Source organism: Parus major, chromosome 4A (assembly GCF_001522545.3).
Source record: "Parus major isolate Abel chromosome 4A, Parus_major1.1, whole genome shotgun sequence".
Lineage (NCBI taxonomy): Eukaryota > Metazoa > Chordata > Aves > Passeriformes > Paridae > Parus > Parus major.
Window position 1 is genome coordinate 14,234,349 of NC_031772.1, and position 10,212 is coordinate 14,244,560.

Genomic DNA, 10,212 nt, shown 5'->3' on the forward strand with positions numbered 1-10,212 from the left:
ACTGCTGCCCCATCCCTGCTAGCACCGACTGCTGTGCACTCATATGTGCAGAAAGCACATCCCTTACATTTTCTCATTTTCTGCTGTTTTGCCACAAGCAGAAAAGAAAACAAACTCAAAAGACATTGCAAGTGGAATCTTTTCTCCAGCCCAAGAGGTTAACTATCAGTTATTCTTTTTTAGCCAGCAGCCTGTGTTCTGTGTTAGGAAGATAGATCTAATAAATCTGGATGGTGTGTATGTAGGGGAAGTTATTTTTCAGTTTGGGAAAGTGGTAGAGGCCTCTTCCCTTATGATTTTTTTTCAAAAATATTTTACAGTAATACATTAAACTGAAATTCAATTACAAAGCAAATATATCTCAGTTTATGTGAGTATTGTCTGGGCTAGCAAGGAGAAAGAAAGGGATGATAGAATTACTAAACAATTTTTTCCCTTATACCTGAATGTCCAGGTGGCACTTCAGAGGACAAAGAAGCACTGAAAATTTCTAAATTCTTCATCATAAACTCAGAACTAAGAGAATAACATTGAGTGGATTTTTATGGTATTTAATGAGAGCTATAAATAAAAATTAAATGTCTCTTCATAAACTCTTGTTCTGTATTAAGTATGCCTGAATGTCCAGCAAAGAGATTCCATGGAATCTACCCAGCAATAAAGACAAATACATTTACCTGTCATCTGGCATATACAGCTGAGGTTGAGCCAAATTCACTTTGTGCAAATTTAACTTGTGTTAAACCAACCAAAATGAATTATTATCACAGAACAACGGACAGATGACTAAAAGGTGAAAATAAAGAAGAAGTTAATTAAATCTTTTTCTGGTAATAGGATGGATAATACACTTTTCTTTTGGCCATGCTGTCCTTACCAGAATAGGAGAAGCATTCAACATTTCATATTCAGTTTCCAAGGGGAGAACAAAGGCCATGAATTTTAAGAGAGTTATGGAGCAGTTCTAGAAAGAGTTGGCAGATCATACCAGCACCTAATGGTGCTCCTTGAGTTGGGAGAAAAATCATAATGATTTTCTGATGCAAAATTCCATTTCTGAAGGAAAAAAAAAATCAAACAGAGAAGATGCTAAGTGTCTGTCAGAAATTAATAAAAGTGCACTATTTGACTGGGATTCTACTTGACTCAGATGTTTTGACTACCTAATTACCTCAAAACATCTCACTTTGTTCAGATTAAACAATAAAAATGTATTTTGTTATTTTAGCCCTCCTGATATGTATAATCCTGCATCCCTTTTTTGCCCTGTCAAAGTACTCAGAGGATAATTTTAATTAACCATTTTCCACCTGAAACTGCCAGCATAAACCTGGTCCATGGAACTGTCTAGAGTCCTTCTATGGTTAATGAAAGAAGGAGTGGCAGTATCATCCTTCTGAATGATTCTTTCTGTTTCTTTTCTCCCTTCCCACCATATGAGATCTGGGACCACTACACAAAATAAGTGATATTTCTTGGCACATCCTGAGCTGCAGCTAAAGCAGTGGGACTGTGACCAGTAGGTCCAGGGAGGTGATGCTGTCCCTTTACTCCACTGTTGAGAGACCTCACCCAGAGCGCTGTACCCAGCTCTGGGACCCCAACAATAAAAACTCCTCAAAAGATTCCTGAGGTGGATCACAAGGAATCAGAGGGCTGGAGTACCTCCTCTATAAAGACAAAATGAGAGAGCTGGGATTGTTCAGCCTGGGAAAAGAAGAAAAAGCTATGGGGAGACCTTAGAACAACCTTCTGGTTCCTGAAGGGTCTACAAGAGAGCTGGTGAGGGATATTTTACAAGGGGAGAGGGTGATAGGGCAAAAGGAAATGGCTTTAAACTGAAAGAAAGTAGGTTAAAATTAGATATATGGAAGAAATTCTGTACTGTGAGGTTGGTGAGGCCCTCTCACAGGTTGCCCAGAGAGCTTGTGGATGCCCCATATCTGGGAGTGTTCAAAGAGAGGCTGGATGGGGCTTTGAGAGACCTGGTCTAGTGGAAGCTGTCCCTGCCCATGTCAGGGGAGTAAATCTAGATAATTCTTAACATCCTTACCAGCACAAACCCTTCTGTGATTCTATGAGACTGAGTCTAAGCAATTTCTGAAAAAAACACAGAGGTACTTTTGAAAATATTGCCCTTTATATCTTTGATGAAAATATTTTTTTCCTGTCAAGCCTAAAAACCAGATTAAAATGAAAAGAGCCCTGTTAGGTAGCTAACATAGTCAGCACCACAGTGACTTGGACTGAAATTCCTGTTTTAATCTTCCCAGAGTACCTTTCCTGAACTGTCTCTTTCTGTTGTTCTTCTCACTTTGAATTTAATAGCAGTTCCCCCTGAATGACAACCAAATGCTGTGTCCTATAGAGCTGCCTGTATCCACTCATGCAATTGCCTAGGCACCTACCACTGAGAGATCCAATTACCCCACCTCCTCTTTCATGTTCCTTAGTCACTTCAATTTGCAGCTGCACTTCTGCTGAAGTTCTCTCTTGTTTCTTCCCACCTTCCTTCTCCTTTCCCTGATAGTTTTGTCTCTGACCTTCATGCTATTTCCCAGATTTATTATTTTACTGTCAAGTTTCAATCCTCAGTTTCTTTTTTAGTAAGATGGTGCTTGCTGAGCAATGCTGTGGAGCAGCAGCTTTCTTTTCTGTCTCTCAGTGCAGTTCTGCTCTTGTTTCTTTACTAGGAGGGCAGCTTGGCTCCCCTTTCTGGTTTAATATCTGAATCCATCATGTAATCAGGGGTAAATATATTGATTTTTTTTACCACATTGTATCTTCATGTGAAAAGAAGAACCCAGTAAGACACCCATTTCCAAAGACCCATTTCAGAACCTTAATGGTAATTTTCCTGAAACTTATCTTACCCTGTCTTTCTTTCTGTCAGTTTAAGCAATATGCCTGAGATGATGTGTGTCAGGGATCTCGTGCCTTTCCATCCCTGGCATTGAAGGAACGAAATCAGTCAGTAAAGACAGTAAAATGTTCTGGGGATTAATTATGAGCTAAACTCAAATATCACTGAACTTGCTAAAACCTCAGGGGAAGCCACATAATGCAACCTGTCGAAGCCTCAGTCTGATAAAAAAAAATTACACCAAAAGTTAATTGTTGGCAAAAGGGAAATTCTCGTGTATTCTGACTTCTTTTTTAATCATTCTATTTTATAATCACAGGGAGAATTTATCTGATTTTTCAATGGTTAAGATTGCTAGCATGAAATACAGCTAACTATAGATGCTCTGGGAAAGCAAAAGCAAGCTTTAGCTGCTTCCAGACGATTTTTTCCCAACAATTATATGCTCAAAACGATGTAATTTCAGTCAAGGCAGAATCTACTGGTTGCGTCTTTTGTTAAAAAATAACAGCAGCCTTTCTCTACTCTCTCCCTCCTCTCTGATTTTCTTGCATGAATCAGATTTTTGGCAAATGGGCTGCACTCTCTCTCCTTTTATCTGAAATTTCTCCCCATATGCTGAACAAGATTTAACCTTTTGTACCCGTTTGTTACATCACCAGGCCCACATCCACTGCTTTATGCTGGGAAAACAAGCAGCACAGCACTGAACAGAATGGTAATTATAGCCCTGGCTCCCACCCCAAGCCTTGTTACAAATGGGTGAGCTCGCACACACAGTCAGAAGGGACGGAGAAACACGGATCTTGAGAAGCTGCCTGTGGCTTAGCAGAGGTGATCCATGGAGTTCATTTTCCTGGGGACTGTTCTCTTCAGAGGGAGTCACCTCACTTGATGTAGGATGTCCTTGGTGAGGACACACAAGCTGCTGAGACCGAGTCTCACACATAAGCACCTTTTTCTCATGAGCATGGCCTGTCCCAATGTCCCCATGATCCACTGAAGATGCTGCTCTGTTATACTTGAAATAGACAAATTCCTTTGCATTAAATCACATCAAACATCACCTGTTCCTCACAGGAATGAACTATACACTGTGAATAAGAGCATAAATCAGCCAGAAATTCACTCACAGAAGTCCTAAGGTTGGCAACTGCTCAACTCCTGAAGTCCCAGCAGACAGCTTTGAGAAATCTGGCAGTAAAAAGTTATAGCATGTTTCAGTTCTTTGCATGATAGCCAAGAATGAGGATACCACATGAACTCACTATAATTTGAACTTAGTACTGAGTCACCAGAGTTGTGAATTTGTTTCTTTAATAAACTGGAAATACATAATAAATACACTGTCTGTCCCACCACACAGGTCCTTTTTGTACAAGGTTCTAGAAGTGTACTGCTTCCAGACAGAAAGGTTACTTAGAGGTTTGAAACAAAGTCTACTCTCCCTGCCCATGACTCCAATCATGCAAAAATTACCGTATCTGAAATTCATGAGACTTCTGTGGTGACTGACTGCTTAGGAAATTAAGGTTAACTTGTTCCTATAAAATGCTTTGCATATTTTTTAGCCCAAACCAGTAGTGATTTTAGCCCAAACTTGATGAAGGTGATTAGCCATCTATGAAAGAATGGAGAATTCAAATATTCAACAGGTAAGCCTCCTTGGGAAAGAGACAACTGTACTAAACAGAATACTTGATGATTTAAAAACCTAAATATAAAATGAATCATATTAGTTTTGTAATTTGCAATTGAAGACAATGAATTCATGGGAATACATTTATTTCAGGAAAGATCTGTCCAAAAGTTAAAACTGCATTATGGTCAGTTTAAATTTTTCTAACACATATATGTCTACCTTGGATAACAGTATCTGTAAAGAATCCTTAAAACAGCAAAGGATTTTAGCCCCAACCTTTTGTTTTAATCCTAAGCATTATCTGGAGTATGGGACTAAGAAGCTCTCCAAAATTTAATTGACTACCTGTTCCCTATTACTACTCACAGACAGCTACATTTTTCTATATTCTGATGTGAAGTAAATTAATAAACCATGAGCAAAAAAAAGACAGCTGTGAATAACCTCAACCATCACTGTCATTGTTCTTCCAGTAAGAAAGGAAGAAAATAGAAATTAGGGAAAATATCAATAATAGATTTTGACAAAATCTGAAATTGCATCTAGCTACTCAGAAAAATAAAACAAAAGCACAAAGCAAAATAAAGTAAAATCAGGTTGCCCTGGTTAAGCAAACCAGTGAAAGTTTCACACAGGTATGTGTATTCACAAGCAAGTGTATAAATAAATTCTTAAATTAATTTAAGGCCTTCTGTTGCTATATAACTGCTGCTTCTACACCCAGAAAACAGTTTGGAATACTTTAATATAATTTGGGACAGAATTTAAAGATTCATTTCCTTATGATTGTATTAATTATACATTTTAAGAATGTTGTTCTTATTTAAGAATTATTAAGAATTATTATTAATCTAATTTAAGAATTAAGAAACAGGATTGTTGCTCTTATTTAAGAATTATGCCTTAAAAACCTGTGCTAAACATGACTTTTCAAAGATGAGATAAAGGCAGATTTGGCTTTCTGGGCTTCAAGGCCAATTTCCAGGTCGAGCTGTTTCTCATCCACCAACCCCTCCAGGCCTTCTCCTCAGAGCTGCTCTCAAGTCACTCAGTTTACCCAGCCTGTGCTTGTGCTCAGGGCTGACCCGACTCACCAGCCCTTGGACTTGCTGACCTTTATGAGGTTCACACAGACCCAGTTCTCCAGCCTGTCGAGGTCCCACTGGATGGCATCCCTTCCCTCCAGTGTGTGACTGCCTCACACAGCTTGGCATCTTCAACAAACCCCACAGGGCTGCCCTGGATCCCACTGTCCATGTCACAGATCAAGGTGTTAAACAGCGCTGGTGTCCCAGTAACGACCCCGAGGAACCTCACTGGTCTCCACAGAGACTTCAAGCCATGAACAACATCTGTGGGTATGATCATCCAGCCAACTCCAAATCCACCAAGACGTCCATCTGTCTCTCCAATTTCCACAGCTTCATTCTTTTGAAAGGAAAAAGTACATTTGAATTTCTCACATTACATTTCTCGAATTACATGAGAGATATCTTACGCAAATGAGTTAGGTCTTGACTAATGAGACAAGGCATTAATTATTGAAGTGTTTTCTTTGTGGTGGGATAAATATTAAATCACAGCATCAAACATCCATCATTACATAAAGAAACAGGTAGGAGTATGTGAAGGTTAATTGCGTCATTAAATTATTAAATTCTTACTTAAACTATGATGCTATTTAATACATTATGAAAACACTTCACAGCTTAATTTTGACTACCATAATAAACTAGCCATGGGTGCCAGTTGCAAAGTCCTTCTTTACTATCAACCTCTCCTGCAAGCCTGGATATTTTGATTTCTCAGACTGTGCATTTCATGAGAATTTGGTGTGATGTTCTGGGCTAGAGAAATCAACAGGAGGAATGGTATCACAAGGCCAGAATTTTGCTTCCTTAAAGATGAGACAATTTAAGATGCATTTTGCAAGGATTAATGATTCTTTCATCAAAATCAACACTTGAAGATCATTCCAGAAGTCTGTGAAGTTGCCACAAGTTATTTATCTGCTTATCTTTGTTCAATATGTTAATAGCTTCCTGGATTTCTGATAATCATCTTGGAAACTGTTATCTTCTTTCTTCTCTTATCAGTGACATACTAGGCTACCTTATCAGTGTCCACTAAATAATTTCTTTTGAAACTATTTAACTATTTAACTCACTGAGAGGTGAGTAAAGGAAGAAAATGTCAAAAAAGTGATGAAGTGTTTTCCAGTGTAGAGCTTCAGCTTTGATCTTGTGAAAAGTAGGATTCCTATGGGATTACTTCTACATCAGAAATAGAAGTGAAGAAAAATGCTGGTTTAATTAGTTCAATACAGTTAAAATCTAGGAGGAAATACCCAATGTCTCATAGCACTGCACCCACTAGAGGAATTTACAATAAACACTGACATCTATGCAGACTTCAATTTCAGTCAGTAATTTCCCATACCCACTGACACCACAGGCTATGCAATTCCCAACAGTATTTAGACCTTGAGCTCATTTAGTCAGGTATGACATTTTTATAAATGTTATAGGACACCTTCATGGGCTACAGAAAAGTTAATTTGATCCTGCAATTTAAAAAGGAAAAAACCCAAAACCTTTCTGTCCTTGTAGCAGCTGACACCAGCAGGGCCTAATGAACCTTGCTAATTTACTAATACTGACTAATGAAAATGATTATTAGTTGCAGGCCATCTGGGTCACTGAAGGGTTTATTTATATCATATTTAGAATCAGAGCTCAGAAAACAAAAGGCCTATGCCAATCTCTGTCTTTAGAATCAAAAGTTAAATCTGATCTTGGGATGTGGGCCTTTTTTTGCTGGGTTTTGTTCTTTACCTAAAGTACTTGAGACTCTTCATGGTCACTGAGAATGCCATAGAAAAGTCCAGTTCCAGTGAAAAGAGGAATTTTATGAACTAAACAACAAGGAAAATAGAGGAGAATTTTAATCCTTTAGGAAATCTGTTTCACTCTCCCATTGAAAGGGAAGTATCTCAGCTGATCTCCATGTAGTGGATACATTCCTTCACTTGTCTTGTTCAAGAAATAGAATGTTAATTGTTTTCGTATTTTCATGGCACTGAACTAAGATGAATAAAAACCTCTGCAACTTTATGGAGCTAAACCCCTTCTCTCTTCCAGTTAGGCAATCCTAATTACTACTTCGTTTTGCAATAGGCTGAAAATCTTTATTCTACATCTTGCGCAGACTTTAAAATTGGTTTTCTTTGGATAGACCAATAGTAGCAAATTGCTTATTTTACCTCAATATATTGGAAGTTGATGGCATTAAACCAAACTTATTTAAAAGATGGATGAATTATTAAACTTTAAAGGAAGATTAAATGATACGCATCTACTGATGAGAAACAAGACTTCATCTACTAATTTGAAGACAAAAACTAATAATGAAACTAATTTTATTTCTCAGAAGACTTTCTCTTTCAATAATGGGGGAAAAATAGGACAGCTTTCTGGAGAACTGAAAATATTAAAGCTAAATGACATAATTGCAAGGATGTTTGTTTCACATATTTTGAAATTCCATTGGATTGAGGGTAAATTCTGGTTTTCATTATTTTTCTACAGACAAGTCTGGAAAAATCTGTAGTAGCTTCTCGAGAAAAAGAGCAATAGCAGAAGAGAGAAAGCCCAAAGTGCATGACATTTTTCCAGTTTCACCTGCTGAAGTGAATTAACAAACACCATTTCCCCACTGTTCCACAGGCTAATAAAATGCAGGAAGTCAGCACCTCTTTCTCTCTCAATGAAATTAAACCCATGTGTAACTATGATTCTTCATCTGCAGAGTCAGAACAAGACCTCTTAATTCAAAATAAAAAACAAACTTCATGGAGAGTGGTGAAGCATTAAGTTGAAATATTCTGCATTTTTCAAGATGCAAGATCTTGTTTTTACTTCTTCCATGTATGTTTTGCTCCTACATTATGTTTGTTCATTAATGCAGTTTCCAAACACTGTGCAGAGGATGCACAAGGCAGGGATGCAATCTACTGAGTTAGTATGGAAAATAGAAAGAAGACAGATTTTAACTGTGATATAACTGCAACAGTAAAAAAATAAACAGACTTACCTGACTAATTTATGTACCCAACTTCACATGTCCAACAACATTTTTGCTGAGGTATTTTTAGATCAGTTCTGCAAAGCACCTGATCGTTTGCCAGCCTGGAAGGATAAAAAAAAGCCAGAGTCCTGTTTAGATGTTTCAGGGTAGTTGCAAGTTCAGGTTCTGTCCTAATTGTCTGTGCTTATCCTTAATCTTTACTGTAGTTATTTCATTCCTCTGAAACTGGGCCACCTATTTATTTGCCTAAGATTTTGTCTGGGAACAGCAATACTGTCGCACTTGACTGGGACAAGGTCTTCCTGCTTCATCCTCTCCATCATCACCCAGCACAGGAGAAAATAAAGGAAGCAACCACATCTGAAACAATCATCGTCCTCCATTTATCCATTTTCAAAAGTCTCTAAAGGTTGATTGCTCTACATTTAACAATATATCTATATTTTTCTTAGTGCTCAGTTTACACATATTTCTCATTTACATTTTTGCCTCTATTTTTTTGGCTCTTAACAGCTTCATATTCAACATTAATTCCACATTGAAGTTAATGAGAAATCTGGTTTTCTTTCTTCCAGTTTTATCTCCTTTTTCCCCAATACAAAATTTAATTTTTTCTTGTCTTGACCACCTAGGGTCAAGAAGCACAGGCCTGAAAAAACAATATTCACAACACTGAATCAGAATGACTTATCTAGTTCACAAAGATATTTTCGTAATTAATTATCCATACAGGTATTCACAGACATGATGTACTGGAAAGGCCAGTTTCACTTCACTGAATTCACCAAACTGAAATGCATGTTTCTATGAAGTGCTTTGAACTTTAAAGTCTAAAATAGAAGTCAACAATAAATAAGCAACATACTTAAAAACTTTGTTTTTAAAGGAAAAAACGAATTCCATATGCTAAATTGATTCCTATTATTAAAAATTAAAAAATCACAACGGTAAAGAGTTAATGCCTGCCTTCTAGTTGAGGCCAGAATGCTGTTAGTACAGGAGATGAGGTCTGGGACCTAAACAAAATATTCTTTTTACTGAAAATATAACACAAGCATAGATGTCAAAACACTTTTACTAACATTGTTAAAACTGAAATTGAAATTAAAACTAAAAATACTATAACTGAAGATTGTTAAGTCCTCTTCAAAAAATTGATGCTCATGTATGGAATAACCACATAAAAACAGCCTTCCATGGACGCTGCTCTTGGCTGCACCGGAGCTCCAGGCCAGCTCTATGGTGCCACTCCGGCACAGGCAGTTGCCAGGAGTGGGGAACTGCAGGGGAAAGGTGATCCCACTGCAGAACCTTCAGAGCACTGAATCCTGCCGGGCTCTGCCAAATCAGGCGTCATGGGTGATGGCAAAAGGAAGGAGGAGACTCACTCAGCTGTACTTCCCATGAACAGGTTTATTCAGGAGAGGGGGTGAGCACAAGGGTTTGGGCTGGGAGAAATCAGGACTGAAGAGAGCCCAGAGCACCTCTGTGCACTGGGTTTTATCTCAGGGGCGGGCACAGTCCAGGGTCCAATGGGAGCTCATGGAGGGAGGGGTAGGGGGAGGAGGTCACAATGTCAGGGACCAATGGGGATACAAAGAATACAACATAACAACCAGTA

At 38.1% G+C, this 10,212-nt stretch overlaps 1 long non-coding RNA gene across 1 annotated transcript; it reads right to left on the reverse strand.

Moving 5' to 3' along the window:
- Positions 1 to 4,113: 4,113 nt before the first annotated feature.
- On the reverse strand, positions 4,114 to 10,112 carry LOC107203747. Its single transcript, XR_001521331.2, has 3 exons — positions 9,980 to 10,112; positions 8,598 to 8,692; positions 4,114 to 5,933 (listed from the first exon to the last, which is right to left on the reverse strand). It is a non-coding gene; the product is annotated as an uncharacterized LOC107203747 (long non-coding RNA).
- Positions 10,113 to 10,212: the final 100 nt, after the last annotated feature.